The sequence below is a fragment of the Pteropus alecto genome, unplaced genomic scaffold (genome assembly GCF_000325575.1).
Source record: "Pteropus alecto unplaced genomic scaffold, ASM32557v1 scaffold166, whole genome shotgun sequence".
NCBI lineage: Eukaryota > Metazoa > Chordata > Mammalia > Chiroptera > Pteropodidae > Pteropus > Pteropus alecto.
Window position 1 is genome coordinate 10,080,206 of NW_006439757.1, and position 16,369 is coordinate 10,096,574.

Here is a 16,369-nt window from a genome sequence, read left to right on the forward strand (position 1 = left end):
CAGGTTCTCCTGGCTAATGATATTTTAAATATTGAAAATCTTTGTCCCTTAAATGAGAATAAAGCTAATTATTACCATAAAAATTTAACAGTAATCCAACCTATAATTTTCTATTTCTCAGGCCTATCTTAAAAAAAAAAATGGAGCTTGAAACACTTCTCAGTGAGAACAGGCATTATGAAAATACATCACTACTGAGTAAATTGTCATTGCAATTTTGTCCACAATTACCACCTTATTGAAAATCTGTGATGTAGTGCTATGTGATCTGCAGCCTGACGATAACACAGGAACAATATTCATTGATTTTAAAAGACTTTCAATAACTGGAACACTGATTATTAAAAGCAGAAATTGACTGTTCAGACAAATGAACCAAATGGTTTTCCTAATTTCTGTCTAAAACACATACTTAGAGGATTTAAAGAACTCTATTTAGTTCCTAATTAGCTAATACACATAATTCTTTGATCTGGCATGAATGGGTCAAGATCTGAAGTGTACTTTATAATGTTTTTGTCCTTATACTTGCAAATGGTGCTACTGAGCTAACATGGAAGGATGTGAGCTTTGGATTGCTTTTCAAGGAATAGAGGAGGATTTGTAGCATTGTTCATGTCTGTGTCATTTTATCAATGAGATCAGATATAAGTATTTTTCCTGGCTCTGCTGCTCACTAACTGGTTAAGTTATTTAATCTCCCTAAACCCCACTTCATTATTGTCAAATGGGAATCTAAACATTACGCATTTCACTGGAGACTTTGAAGGTTAAATAAGATAATGTATGTCAGTCATGCTCACTTACAAAGGGCTCTGTGTGATATACACATTGTCCAGAAGCTTCGCCTTAGCTGGAACTATTGCCTTTGACTAACACACAGAGCAAAAACTATAATATACTTCTTTCAAATAATATACATTCATCTATTCATTCAATTAATGTTTATATGGTGTCCGCTTGCCAAAAGATGAGGTTCTATTCGTTGGAATTATGACACTGAACAATAAACACTACCGTAAAGAGTCCTATAGTAGTGGGAAGAAATAAAAACAAAAATAAATAAAAATTACCAAGTATCCATAATTAATAGGGGGAAAAAATAAGGCAAGATCAGGGGAAAGAGAAGCAGTGGATGGGGTTGCCCATAAAGGCACTTCTGAGGCAGTAATGTTTAGCAGAGACCTTGACGAAGAAAGGGGGCACGCCTACAAATATACGTGAAAAGTGTTCCGGGTAGAGTGAATGACATGTACTTGAGTTCCCTTTCTCCAATGCACAATAATTTTCCAAACGCTACGCATTGTTTTTCTTTTGTTTACTCATCATTATCACCTCTTTTTTTTCTAACTTATCCACAAAGATGTGTGTCCACAAGATGTAGGTGCACGCTTTGAGCTCTGCTCTTGGTCCGATAGTGTAGGAGACAAAGCTCCTCTGATCTACAGGTAAATATCAGAACAGATAAGAACAGGCAATGTCCTTAATCACTACTTTCCAGGCCCCAAGTTGAACACTTTTACGGACATTATGTCATTTGAACCTTAACGCGACAACATGAGAGGGCCTCTGTAAGTATTCTCATTTTACAGCAAATGAAACTGAGGCAACAGAGATTAAGAAACTGAACCATAGCCTCACAGCTAATCGCAGAGCTCAAATTTAAATTCAAGTAATCCGCAGGTATTTTATAGACATTATGTATGTTTGTATATATTAAATATACAACATATATTCACCATCATGCTGGTTGTGAGGAGTATGCAATCAAAACCAAAGGCAATCCTAATAATTATTTTGTTTAGTAAAAATCTCCATGAGGAATGTGGAAGACTATGTTTTATTATCTTATTAGAATATAGTCTGTTCTTGATTGTCCATATCAAAATATTTGAGTATATAATCTAGCAGAAAATTGAAGTCACTTATATTGATTTAATATTTCATTTAACTATTTCCATGTGCTTTCTTAATTATTTATTGATTTCAATAATATAAAATTAGCTTTAAAATTTTAGGACACACTTGTCAACTCAAGACTGTAAATAATACAAAAAGACGATGTCAGACTCAAAAGTGTTCTCATATTAGACATTTCATAGTGCTGAGGAGAAATTATAAACACTACGACACTTACAATTCTGAGATAGAAAAACTTGCCACTCTACATTGACCAAAATAACGTATTTAATACCCTTTCTAAGTATTCCTGTACACTTTTATTTACAAATGCTTCAGAACTTTCCTTGTCTGCCTTCCTGTACATTTTAGGTGGTACTTTTAGATTTTTTCAGTTGTGGCAAATATTTCTTCCATTTAAGAATAATAGACAACTCTTATTAGACAAGTCATTTGAGCCATCAAAATGGGTCATGCATTTAACATAAGAAATGACTATATTAATTTATAAATATACTGCCTTTCTCTTAAAATAATAAACTGATTCATGAGGTGATTTCAAATTGAAGTTTCATACACTATTTTAACAATGGTCTCATAGTTTTCATACTTTCTTTTGGTCAATATACATTTGTGATCACTCTTCACTTAACAAAACAAATAGATATTTTGTGGAGAAACATTTGACATATGCATAAGTTTAAGGTATAAAATGTATTGATTTGATACAGTTATTTTGCACTATGATTGCCATTGTAGCATTGGTTAATACTTCTATCATGTCACAGAATTGACATTTCTTCTAGTGTTAGTAACAGTTAAATCTAATCACTTAACAAGTTTAATGTTCATGATAGTTTTGTTGTCTATAATCACCGTACAGAGTATTAGGTCTCCAGTACTTATTTGTCTACTACTTAAAAAAACAGACCCTTAAAACAACATCTCTCCCTTTCCCCTCCCACCCAGCCCCTGGTAAAAACCATCTTTGCTTTTATTATTTTGGTTTTTATTTGTTTTAGAAAAAGAATGTGGAAACATATAAGGGATATCACACAGTATTTGTTTTTTCTCTGTCCAACTTATGTCACTTAGCACAATGTCCTCAAGGTCTTTATTTTGTTGCAAATAGCAAAATTTTCTTTTTTCATTGCTAAATAGTATTCCATTTTGTGTATACATATTTATGCATTTATTCATTGGCAGACACTAGGTTGTTTTCATGTCTTGGTTATTGTGAATAATTCTTCAATAAACATAGGAATGCATATGTCTCTTTCATAACCTGTTTTCATTTCCTGTGGATATATACCTAGACATAGCATTTCTGAATTATGTTTTGAAGAATTTCCATACTTTTTACACAGTGGCTCAACCAGTCTACAATCCTACTAACAATGCATAAGTGTTCCCTTTTCTCCACATCCCCACTAACAATTTTTATCTCTTTGTGTCCTTCATGATAGCCATTTTTACAGGTTTGAAGTGACAACTCATTGTGGTTTTAATTTGCATGTGTCTGATGATTAGTGACACTGAGCATCTTTTCATGTAATGATTGGCCATTTGGATGTGTCCTTTGGAAAAATGTCTATTTAGTTCCTCTGCCCATTTTTTAATTGGATTATTAGTTTTTGTGTTATTGAGTTATATGAGTTCTTAATATATTTTGGATATTAACTCTTTATCTGATTTATATGATTTGCAAATATTTTCTCCCAGTCTGCAGGTTACCTTTTCATTTTGCTGAGTATTTCTTTTGCTGTACAGAAACTTTTTAGTTTGATATAGTCCTACTTGTTGATTTTTGTTTTTATTGCTTGTGCTTTTGCAGTCATATCCAAAAGATCATATCCAAAAACCAATGTCAAAGATCTTATTTCCCGTGTTTTCTTCTAGGAGTTTTACAGTATCAGGTCTTATGTTTAAGTCTTTGACCTATATTGAATTATTTTTTGTCAGTCGTGTAAGGTAGGGCTCCAATTTCATTCTTCTGCATGTGGTTATCTAGATTAGCCACCACCATTTGTTGAAGAGTCTATCCTTTCCTTAAATGATGTTCCTCACTCCTGTATCAAATATTAGTTGACTGTATATGCAAGCGTTTAATTCTGGTCTTTCTATCCTATTTCATTGGTCTTTATGACTATTTTTATTTCAGTACCATACTGTTTTAATTACTGTAGCTTTGCAATATAGTTTGAAGTCAGGAAGTGTGAAGTCTTTGGTTTTGTTCTTCTTTCTCATGATTGTCTTGTGGTTCCATACAAATTTTAGTTTTTTTTTTCTATTTCTGTGAAAATTGCCATTGGAATTTTGATAGGGATTGTGTTGAATCTATACATGGCTTTGGGGCATTGACATATTAACAATATTAGCTCTTCCAATCCATAAACATAAGATGTCCTTCCATTTATTTGTGTCTTCTTGATTTCTTTCAGCAAAGTCTTGTCGTTTTCCTTGTATAGATTTTTTACTTCCTTGGTTAAGTTTATTCTTCTGTATTTTATTGTTTTTGATGCTATTGTGAATGCGATAGTTTTATTTCTTTTTTAGATATTGTACTGTTAATGTATAGAAAGCAATTGATCTGTGTATTAATTTTATATCCTGCAACTTTACTGAATTAATTGATTAGATATAACAGGTTTATAGTTGAGTCTTTGGGATGTTCAATATATGAGATTACATTATAAGCAAATAGCAATAATTTTACTTCTTTCTTTCTGATTTATATGCCTTTTATTGCTTTGTCTTGCCTGATTGCTCTACCTAGGACTTGAGCACTGTTCCAAATAAGAGTGGAGAAAGTGGGTACACTTGTCTTGTTCCTGATCTTAGACGAAATGCTTTTAATTTTTCTCTATTGAGCATGTTAGCTGTGGGTTGGTTGTAGATGGTCTTTATTACGTTGAGGTATATTCCTTCAATATTCAATCTGTTGAGGGTTTTAATCATGAAGGAATGTTGTATTTTGTCAAATGCTTTTTCTGCATCTATGAGGTCATATGATTTTAATCTTTCATTCTATTATTATGGTATATCACATTTATTGATCTGAATACGTTGAACCACCCTTGCATCCCAGAGATGAAGTCCACTTAGGTATGGTGTATAATCCTTTTAATGAGTTCTTGAATTCAGTTTGCTAATCATTTGTTGAGAATTTCTGAATCTATGTTCATCAGGGATATTGGTCTACAGTTCTCTTGTAGTATCTTTATCTGGCTTTGATATCAGGGTAATGCTGTCCTCTTGGAAAGAGTTTGAAAGTGTTCTCTCCTCAATTTTTTGAAGAGTTTGAGAAGAATTGGTGTTAATTCTTCTTTAAATGTTTGGTAGCATCCCCTGTGAAGCCATGTGGTTTTGGAGTTTCTGGGTGGATGGTTTTTGATTACTGATTTAATCTCCTTAGTCATTACTGGTTATGATCAGACTTGCTATTTCTTCCTAGTTCAGTCTTGGCATGATTTTAGAAAATTATTCATTTCTTCTAGTTTATCTAATCTGTTGGCAAATAGATCTTTGTTGTGTTTCTATTCTCATCTGTCCTGAGATAGTCTTTGATTTTCATTTTTATTTTTTGACCCGTTGGTTATTCAGGTGTGTGTTTAATTTCCACATATTCATAGGGTTTTCAGCTTTTCTCATGTCTTTTATTTCTAGTTTCATATCATTGTGGTCTGAAAAAATAACTTGGTATGATTTTAGTCTTCTTAAATTTGCTAAGAATTGTATTCTATCATAAGATTTATCATTGAGAGCTCCATGTGCACTTGAAAAAATGCATATTCTGCTGGTAAGGAAATCCCTGCGGGTGATATTCTCAGAGGCTCTTAGGTAGACTTTTGCCCAGTGCAATCCTTTTGAGGCCATTTGAAATTCTTATATGTCTCCTTCTCAATCTCCTCCCACCTGCTAGTAGCAGAGCTGTCACCTTAATACTCTAGAGAAATGGTTTTCTCAGCCACGTCTCACCAGCTGGGATAGTCAGGTCTCCTCTCAGTGCCCTCCTTTCCCCATGGGAGAGATCTTCTCTACCTGATAAGTGAGGCATAATCAGCGCCTCCTTGCAGGTGAAGTGATCCTGAGAAAGTGATCAAATTCTTATTTTTCTTTTTCTTCCACGGGGGTGTTTGATTTTCCCTTTGAGAAGACTGAACTTCTGCAAGTTCCCTATCCTGCGTGAATGCCTGATTCAGAACTCAACCTGATTCTTGCCCAACAGCAGTGAGAGGGAACCAGGCAGTCTCAGTGGCTCTGCTGTTTCTGCAGCCCATATAGAGATTTGTTTGTCTACTACAGGATGCTCTGGTGGGCGACATTCCTCTTGGCTCCCTTGAAGCAATGTGCAAAGTCCCAAAACCTGTACCATAAAAGTACTCTTGTCCATGTATGCATATCTAATTCATCGATTTAAAAGAGGGATACAAAGGAGGAATATTTAATGCTGCCAATTAACTGACATCACCTCAATTCAGTTTGGCCTTGTTTTATGGAACTTGTTTAAAAGCAGTGCTTTTCTGTTAGGAAGTCTTTTACATTCCAAGTGGTTAAGATGCTAGATTTTATGGGGGGGGGAAGTGTGTGTGTGTGTGTGTGTGTGTGTGTGTGTGTGTGTGTGTGTGTGTTAACCACAAAAGAAAAGAAAATGAATTAGAAACACTCAATTGGGGTAGGTTGGTTCTATAAAATCATCTTAAAAATAAAAGGTCTTTTTATAATCTGAAATTATATATATATTTCCTATTTCCCAAGATTCTAATATGCAATACATACAAAGAGAATTAATTTTGAGGGCAGCTTGTTGTGGCGATGCTGGCAGAAAATAGATGAGTATCTCTGGTCTAAAAATCTGTTATATCCTTGTATTGAGTTGAATAGTGTGCTCCCCAAAATTCATGTACACCCAGAACCTATAAATATGAACTTATTTGCAAATAGAGTCTTTGCAGATGTAATCAAGTTACAGTAGGTCATACTGGATTAGGATGGGCCCTAATCTAAATCCAGTCACTGGTGTTCATATAAGAAAAGGGGAATCTGGATACAGACACAGGAAGGGAGGATGTCATGTGAACACAAAGGTGGAGATTGGAGTGATGCCCTTACAGGGATTGCCAGGAGCCACTGGAAGCTAGGAGAGAGAGGCATGAAACAGATTCTCCCTCAGTCTCCAGAAGGAAGGACCCTAATGACATATGGATTTCAGACTTCTAGAACTGTGAGAATAAATTCTGTTGTTTTAAACCACTCTGTTTGTGGTGATTTGTTATGACATCTCTGAGGAAACTAATGCAATAATACCTTCTACTTTTTTAAGTATGGAAATGAGCACAAACTTTTTCATGATGACTCACTCAATTTGTTATATTCATGAATATCAAGAATATTATTTTATAGCATTATAAATTATAACCAAACACTTCATCTATATTTTAACTATTTTATTTCTATGTCTCTTCATAGTTTATAAGTGATCACTTCTAAAATCAACAAGTATTCTTCTAACAGCCAAAATCATGACCATGATTTTGGTCATGATTATGGTCTTGGAAAGTATAACTGGTTGATAAAAAATGAGTGCTAAGATGGAATAGTATGGCTCTGGAGGAGGATGACAGGTTATCCACTTTACATAATTTCTTTTTGGCTATATTGTAAGCCCACAGCTTTTACATTTACATCTGTAAAAATGATCTCGGGGGTTGTGGTCACTATACCTATTTATATCATATGCCATTTATACCATCTAGTCAACATTTTTGAATTCTAGAATCTATATTAAGCTCAGTAGCTTCCAAATGAATTATATATTTTTTATTTTATAACTTCTTATCTATGAAAATCTTTTTTTTTTTTTTAGATGAAACAAACTAAGCCACAAAGAATTGGTCACTATCAATGCTATAAAGATGGTACCATGCTCTTAAAGAGTTTTAGAATACAACATAACATAATTTAATAGTAGAGTTTCTTCTCCAAGTAGATTTTGTTTCCCATTTTTCCTCCTTTAGCCTAGACAAATTTTACCTGGTGAATTTCAGCAATGTAGTATATATTCCTTATCGGTATTTTAAAACAGTCTATCTCTGGGAATTTTGTCAGTATCTAGCTTTGTAGTTTAATGACAACTCATCTGTAATGTGGTTGGTATTTTAGAACTTACTGAAATCATACTAGATAAATCATGAACAGTTTTGCATGCCTAGTTTAAAGATGTACAAAATACAAATGGACAGATGTTACTGCTAACTATTAACTAGCAAAAAGGCTTTCAATTCCACTGTCTCTCACAAATTTTCAAATGTCATATGTTTATGTTAAGTTTTCATATTTTCATATGCATTTCTGCATTACACTGTTTGACTTTGTAGATGATTATAAGCCTGTAAGTTGTAATTAACATATAAGCTTAATATCTGTCTCATTTGCTTAACCTTTAAAGTATTTATTAATAGTAACCCAGACTATTTGAAAAGATTAATATCTGTTGCATACAATATTATATATTATATGAGTTTTAAAATTTATCTTTAATTTTCCAAGCCATAAAAAAATTATGAAAAGCCAGAATTTTCCTATCTCTACCAAAAAAAAAGTTTTAATGAAAAATAAATAGGTGTATTTTATAAAATTTTAGCTAAAATTTTATTTTTTTAAAGAATCAATGACATTTAAAAACATATAAGTTTAAGAATCTAACTTTAAAAAAAAAAATTGTCCAACAACAACTGGTTACTCCTGGAGTGGGGGCTGAGGGAGTGTGGGCGGGAGAGAGCTGTCACTATCCTTGTCCATCACTCTATAAAGTTGATTTTGGGAAATATTTTAATATCTGGAACTTTTGTGAGTGGAAATCAGACTCCCATTATCACTCCACACGGATGTGATGAAGCAAACACACACACACACACACACACACACACTCTTACTTGCACAAGCACAAAAACAGAAAAACAAAAAACAAAAACTATTTACCAAATAGTATGGTGCATTCTGAAATATTACAGGAAATTGTACCAAAGAAAACAGGAACCTACGCATGAAGCAGAGGAATAAATAAAAGAAAAATTCTATGGTACACAGTAAAGAAAATCTAAGAATGAGAGTTACATACAGAAAGGGAGCTTTTTATAATTTTAACTAAAATGTTTATTTAATTTTTTTCCACGCGATGCGGCTTTGCTTCTTGACGAAATATACTAGTTAACAGAGTTAAAACTGCCTGCTTATATTAAAGACAGGCTCTTAGATGTTACAATGTGAGACAGTCCAAAAGAAGTTAGAAATAAAACAAATGTAAACAACTGAAAAGAAAGTTTGAGTCTGAGACATTGTCTTACCACAACAATTTCTAAGACTTGTTTCCAGCTATTTGGGACATGAATATGTATAAATTTCAAGTCAAACTTCTAAAATCATTTTTTGTGCCTTTAAAAAAATATATATGTATCATTATATTGCATATGCCCCAGCAGGGACCTAATGGATGAGTTAGATCTCTTAAAGCTAAGTAATAAGGGGACATTTATCAGCAATGTCTCATGGCAGCAGAGCATATGGTGTCATAATTGAGTACATCACCAAGCCTCAATGAATCAACAGATTATGTAAGATTTATAATCACTCTTTTAACAAAGTGAATATCAATACGTTGATTTTACTCTCATCTCTTCTAAATAGAATAAATTTCTGGCAAATTTTTGAATGAACATTGGAAAAAATAAATTTAAACTTTCGATGAAGAGTTTATAAGAAAACTACCTACCAACTTTAAATTAGTTCCCTCTCCAGGTTCAGACAAGGACTTGTCAGGGCACTGAGGCATTTCACCAAGGGAGATCACGGGGCAGGGACTCTGCATGAGCTGTGGCAAATGGGAGGATCTGCTCTGATCTTCTGAAAGGGAAAGTGACTGTATTATATAAAATACATTTCTATGACTTTGACAGCAATTCCCAAAATGATTCTAAATCCAATTATTAAGGGGATGATTTTTGAGCACCTAGGAGAAGGCATAATCAGTAAGACCTAGCACAGGCACACTGAGTGCAATTCGTGTCAAATAACCTCATTTCTTTTGGGGGCAGTGTTATTAGAATAGCAGATCAGGGAAAACAGATGCAGCATATACATAGAATGCAAATGTCTGGGAGAAAGACCATGACAGATCTGATGGTTGGGGGACTCACAGTTCCTCTGCTCTTTTGAAAATTTAGCAGGGATTTGGCCCAGGAACTCTGAGTTAACTCGAGGGTAGAATTGTCCGATGACAGGCCTGAGCTCCAGAGGCTGCCCTCTTTAATAAGGCCACCTCCCTGACCAGCTAGAGGGCTGCCATGTTTACATACAGGAATAGACCTTCTTTCTACTTCCCTGTAAATATGGGAAGTACTGGGAGAAACAGAGTTCTTTCTGGAATGTTGGTCATGATTAAACTCTCCAGCAATGCTTAGTCTAATCTGTGGAACAATGAGTGCTGGGTGATTGCGTACACACTGGGAAGACCACTTGTTAGTTTTCTTTCAAAAAAATCTTTATATTCATCCCAAGCTATGATTGTGTGACCACAATCTCTTTATAGTGCCCAGAAATAGAGAGGTTTGGATAAAATCCATTTGTTGAGTATCTATTAGATGGGTAATCAGTTGTTGCTCTTTTGTGTTTTTATTTCTTCCAGTAACTGTTCCTTTCTCTTTCTTAATGGGTGTCCGGATCCTAAATGGCACTTTTTGTTGTTGTTGTTGTTGTTCTGCAACTATCTTGTAACTTTAGTTTTATTACGATTGTCTAATTTTTGTATTTAATTCTCAGCCTTATTTCAAACTTGGCTCTCACATTTAGTTCAAAACCAATCTCACCTCTTTCCCAGGGATGGTTACTGAAGTGTCTACTCCTGTCTGGAGTAGAGGAAAGTAGGTGTGGTCAGATGCCAGTGTCCTGGCTTCAGCTCTGTTTTTTAGGCAATGGTGTCTTTGTGGTTGAGGGTAGAGCTAAGAGAGATGCCTCCTTGTGTGGCGTTGGAAGTCCATGGTGGTTCAAGGTCATCCTCTGGTTCAGTCAGTATCTGGATTATATTGGTCACTCTGATTACACTGTCATCTCTGAGTTGGTATGCTTGAGTTCTTTGGATAAAGATTGAGTTTTGTCTTTGCTCTGCTCTTTCTAGCCTGAGGACCCCTCTTTGCAAAGAGGTATTTCCTCCTTAGGTATATATACCTCATTTTTTTCCAAGATGAGCACAATAATCACCTGGCCTTATAGTTACCTGTGTAGATACGTCGCTCCTACCCCACGACCATCCACTGAGCTAGGAGGGAGCCACACAAATCACAGGCTCTCTTTGCTTATCACTCAAGACAGGAGAAAACTGGAATGAAGTAGGGCTTTTCAAAGGGGTTTAGCATGGACCACTGCAGGCATGCCACCTGCCTTCAGAAATCTGTGGACCAAAGGTGGTTCCAGACTCAATGTTCATTTGTGCCCCCACAAATTCAGAGGTATAGAAAGGGACAATCCAACATTCTCTTAGGCTCCCATAAGGCTCTCCCATGAACTCACTTGTTACACTGCATTCTTATGCAGGCATTACTATATCTATAAAAGTTTTGCACATCAACAACAGCCATCAGGAGATTTAGCTATCACTTTCTTCCTGTAGGGGAATAATTTTCTTGGAATCCCTCTTTACTTTAAATGGAAAGCGCTTTCACTGCCTCTCCCTTGAAGAAGGGGCACAATAACTCCTTGTGACGTTGCACATTTTATCTACAAGGCTGACAACCAACCACCCCACTTCTCTTTTTTATTGCCTGGGAGAGGGTGAAACGTTGATGGATAGGTGAGTTCTGGCACCTACAGTACATTGACTAGCTCCAAATGGTAGCAGTGAACCTCTCTGAAGTTCAGGTACCTCACCTGTGGCCATAATTCCCAGAAATATATGAAATTCTTATCAACATCCTATTATATAAAGATAAATAATTACTATTGTCAAAAATATCACTCTGTCTTCAGGATGGAAAATTGTATGTAAGGGAGTAAGACTAGACATCTGCCCCGGAATGCTTAGTATTTTTATCAATTACTTGAATGAAGGTATATATAACATTAAACATAGATATAAAAAATAATAAAAACATCAAATAAACAGATATGTGTCTGCCAGTGTGAATAAATCAACTACAGGAAAATTATTAACTCAAAATGTAGGTAGCTCTTTTATTTTGTTCCTAAAAGTGACAAGTAAACAAATATGGGAAGATTATGTCCTAATAGGATTCATGAAAAAGGTAGGGCTTTTTGATCATTAGTGATTTCCTCAAGAAATTTCCACCTCAGCTCATACCACAGAAATTCTAGGTGGTTCGTTTACCAGACAAAGTGCTTTAGGAAAGTTAACTTGCAACCCTACTCCTTGACATACTATCACCAAGTTAGTTGCTGAAAAGTTGTTGAAGTGACAAAGGTTTGGTCTGGTATAGCTCCGAAGAGTCTCTTTTATCTCAAGATGCACAAATAAAAAAAGAAATATTCAGAATACGGAATTCAGTAGTTAGTTATTTTATATATTATAGTGTGAGGCATTGTGTTTTACTAGGTATGCATTCTAATGGGGTAATCACAAGTAGACTGAGGTCACGAGAGAGGGGCTGAAATGATGATGACACTCAGCAATTTATGCGGAATAGATAAAGCAAATTGTGGAAGCAGAAATTAAATGATTGACAAATGTTGAGAAAAGATTCAAGCATAGCTGAGTGGTTATGATCGATAACCTTGAGGACCCTTCTCTTCTGACTTGGACATATTATAGGTGGTAATGCAGTAGGACTTCAAACAGAAAAAGATATTAACAGTTATTGTGCACATATGATGTGTCAGACACTGTCCCAAGTGGCTATAGTATTAACTCATTTTATTCTTAGAACAACCCTGTGAGGTCAGTGTTGCTAATTTCATTCCCATTTCATAGATGTAGTAACTGAGGCAGAATGTTTAACTGTCCCAAATCACACATATTAGGAATTGGCATAGCCAGGATTCAGGCCAAGTGGCTCAACGCCAGACACCTCTAAACTCATAAGCACTGCATTCTTATTATTTATTTAGAAGAAAGCCATGAGGTAGAAATCTTTTCATCTCGCTTTCCCTCTCATCAGATTGTGCTTTTCCTCAACTCTCATACTAATACAAGTAGCACGTAGAGCTTCCCCTGAGACAAACAAGTCACGTTGGACTGACTCGTATGTGCCATCGTTGGTTCCTCTGGCATCCAGCATTACAGATTAACTTTACAAGGTAACTGGGGATTTGTACTTCTCAGAAACACATCAATATTTTATAAAGGATTTGGAAAAGAAATACTAGTTCTGGATTTGAAGTAAAACTAGGGGCAGAAGAGACAGAGCGGGGAAAAATGAATTAAGCACTGGAAAAAAAGAATGAAAGTTCTTAGAGTCAGAGTCATTCTAGTTAATGTAATATAATAATGAAGAAGATACATTTTATATAAACTCAATGATCTTTCTGAAACACTGGAGATGCGGGGCGGTTAACATTAGAAATTCTTTAAAAGGAATCTATTCCAAAGGATATTGTTATTTCAAAGTAATTGCCAACCATTGTTTTTATTAGTGCTTCAAACAGAAGTAGTTCGTGATTTGTGAAATATATACCATTTATTAGTGTCAGTGCAGGTATTCTGAACACTATGTATATTACATAACTGCTCAGATGAATGGCAGGCTGATGGAATCAGGAAAAGCAGGTCAGCTTATAAGAAATAGTTATGATTAATGTTATATTGAAAATCTTTAATGGAGTTTATCAAGAAAGAAATTTCCTGAAATGCCTTTAATGAGATAATAAACTGTATTATATTAGCTCGGGTTTATTTGCACATGTAGAAGTGGTTTCTGATGTATCTAATTTATGAAAACAAAATGATCTGAAGAATCATAGCTATCGTTTATGAGGGAGATTACATATGGAAGACTCAAAACCATATTAAAACTATGATGTACAATCATGGTTCACACAGCAACAAGTGGAGTGTACAGCCCCTACAGCGCACTGAAATTTGACCTTTTTTTTTTTTCCATTTTGGATGAGAACTGGACCTTTTCTCCAACATCAGAGGTTGGCAGACAGGGTTGAAATTATTTGTCAAATAATGTATGAAAAACAACACTTTGCATAAATATATTCATTTTAGGCATCAAAGTTTAATATATGAAAGTTAAGTGTTTGAAAGTCAGGGACATTTCTCTTAAGGTGTCAATTCTAATTTAAAACACAGTAAGAGGTTTTGCTTTCAAAATGTTTTTCTTTTGCCATTTAATGTCTTAAAATGTCTTCTAGTCTTATTTATTCTTAAATGGTACCAATCAAAGACGTTTTATTGCAGTTATCCAATAGTCCTTGAGATTTATCACTTTAAGTTGTTTCCATCAGTCTCTGGTTCTTAATCACTCCTTTGCCTTACTTCCTCCCACAAATTGAACAGAACGAATCAATAGATTTAAGAACATTGTGAGATGGTTACAGTGATCACTATTCTTAACTATGTAACTAGTCAAGGTATCTCGGACTTGCTCACTTTTCCCCACTTACAGGAATATCACTTGTAATGTAAACACCACCCTCTATTTCTCAACATGTAGTTAAAGATTGGCTTTTGTAGACATTTTAAAGGTCATAGCTTCCATAGCATTTTTTTTGAAAAAGCATATTTCACAGATGTTTCATCTCTACATGTGATTACAAAAGCCCTCCAGCATGCTCTTGTGTGTTTGCTACCTTTGGGAACTTTTGTTATTTAGCTGTCGTCATTAGAAATTCAAAGCACTAGATAAGAGAAGAGGGTGTAGATAGTTTTTGCCCATTATGGCTGTACACAGTTGTGGGAAAAATAGGATACTTTGCTCTTAGGAGTAATCACCTTGTTTCTTTTAACAGCTGTACATTGTGATCAAAGGTTTATGTGAGGAGGTATCTTTTTCTATAGCTTTTATTCAGGGAAATGAGGTTGGTAGGAAAACTAGTTAAAAGGAAGCAACTTTACAGACATATGGAAACACATAGAAACACAGTGACAAATAGATAAACTTTAAACTTTGATTAATATCTTACAACAAACCTATTTCAGGCGTAAAATGAACAAAGCCGTGCTGGCATTGGCCTTACTTGCCAGCTTAATTAATTAGGGGTTCTGACATAGTAAAAACTGCCCTATCACTGGTGACAATTAAGGTATTATTTCCATTATGGAAATCTTATAGTCATGGGTATAATGCGAAGGATCAAACTACTTTCAAGGCTCATATACTAATCATTGATCTGTGGATTCATGCCTCATGATCTATAATCAGTTCAGAGCTGCAGAAGTTCAGCAAGATTAGAAAGAGATCAAAGACGAGATGCTAAATATTATTCTTACACTATGATTACAAGCTCTCCTTTAATGTGTAAGAACTAGAACCTGCATAGGAATGTTAAACACACACTCGCACACTCTTCAATAAAAATGTGCACACATTTCCCTGTTCTGTTTGCTGTGGATCGTGATTTCTTAAAAGCCCCAAATCTTGAATTAATAAGCATAGTGCTTTAGTTTTTCATGAAAAAAATTAACACTATTCTTAAAAGAAGGTTCTAGAGGAACCAAACCTTAAGGGTTTTTAAAAAATAAACTATCTCGCTGATAGCTGAAAATCGAAGTCATAAGCTAAAAATAAAAGTTTCTCTAATGGCAGATAAAAAGGTTAGTGATGACAGTATTTATTTGGCTTTTAAAAAGCAGCTAAGAATGTTATAATCCATTCTTAACTGTTCAAATTGCTGTAGGGAGACCTATGGCATAAATTATTATAAAACTAAGATAATTGGCTCTACATATCCTGCAGTTGTTTATAGAATTCCATAAAATTTCCTTTTAAATGCTAGATAAGCTATTTTACTCAATATGTAGAAATTAACCTGTGGATAATATAGAAGTTTCTTCAAATACCTCAGAGTGCAGTAAAAACTAAAGTTATTGAGAAGTAGGAATTATAAAGACAATTACTCAGATGGCTTTTGCTGAGAATCACTAGATGCATTTGAGAAATGGAACAATGCAATGAAAGGCTGAAGTTGATTAGCCACTAATTTAAAGAAAATATGAAAGAGAGGACTTCTTTGCTAATATTTAAAAAGACTGACGTCTCCTAAGCTGGAGGGTACAAAGGCTGAGAATGAGGCCCAAGACTTACTTGTAAGGGAAACAAGCTCCAGAAATTTTTAAGTCTTCAGTGTGTCGAATCAAGGAGATACTAGATCACAAGGGCAAGACATAAGTTGGATAAGAATCACTTTTTAAAAAATTGAGATTTAATTGAAATATAATATTAAGTTTAAGGTATACAATATGTTGATACATTTACATCTTGAAATATATATAAACATATTTTCCAATATACAAATT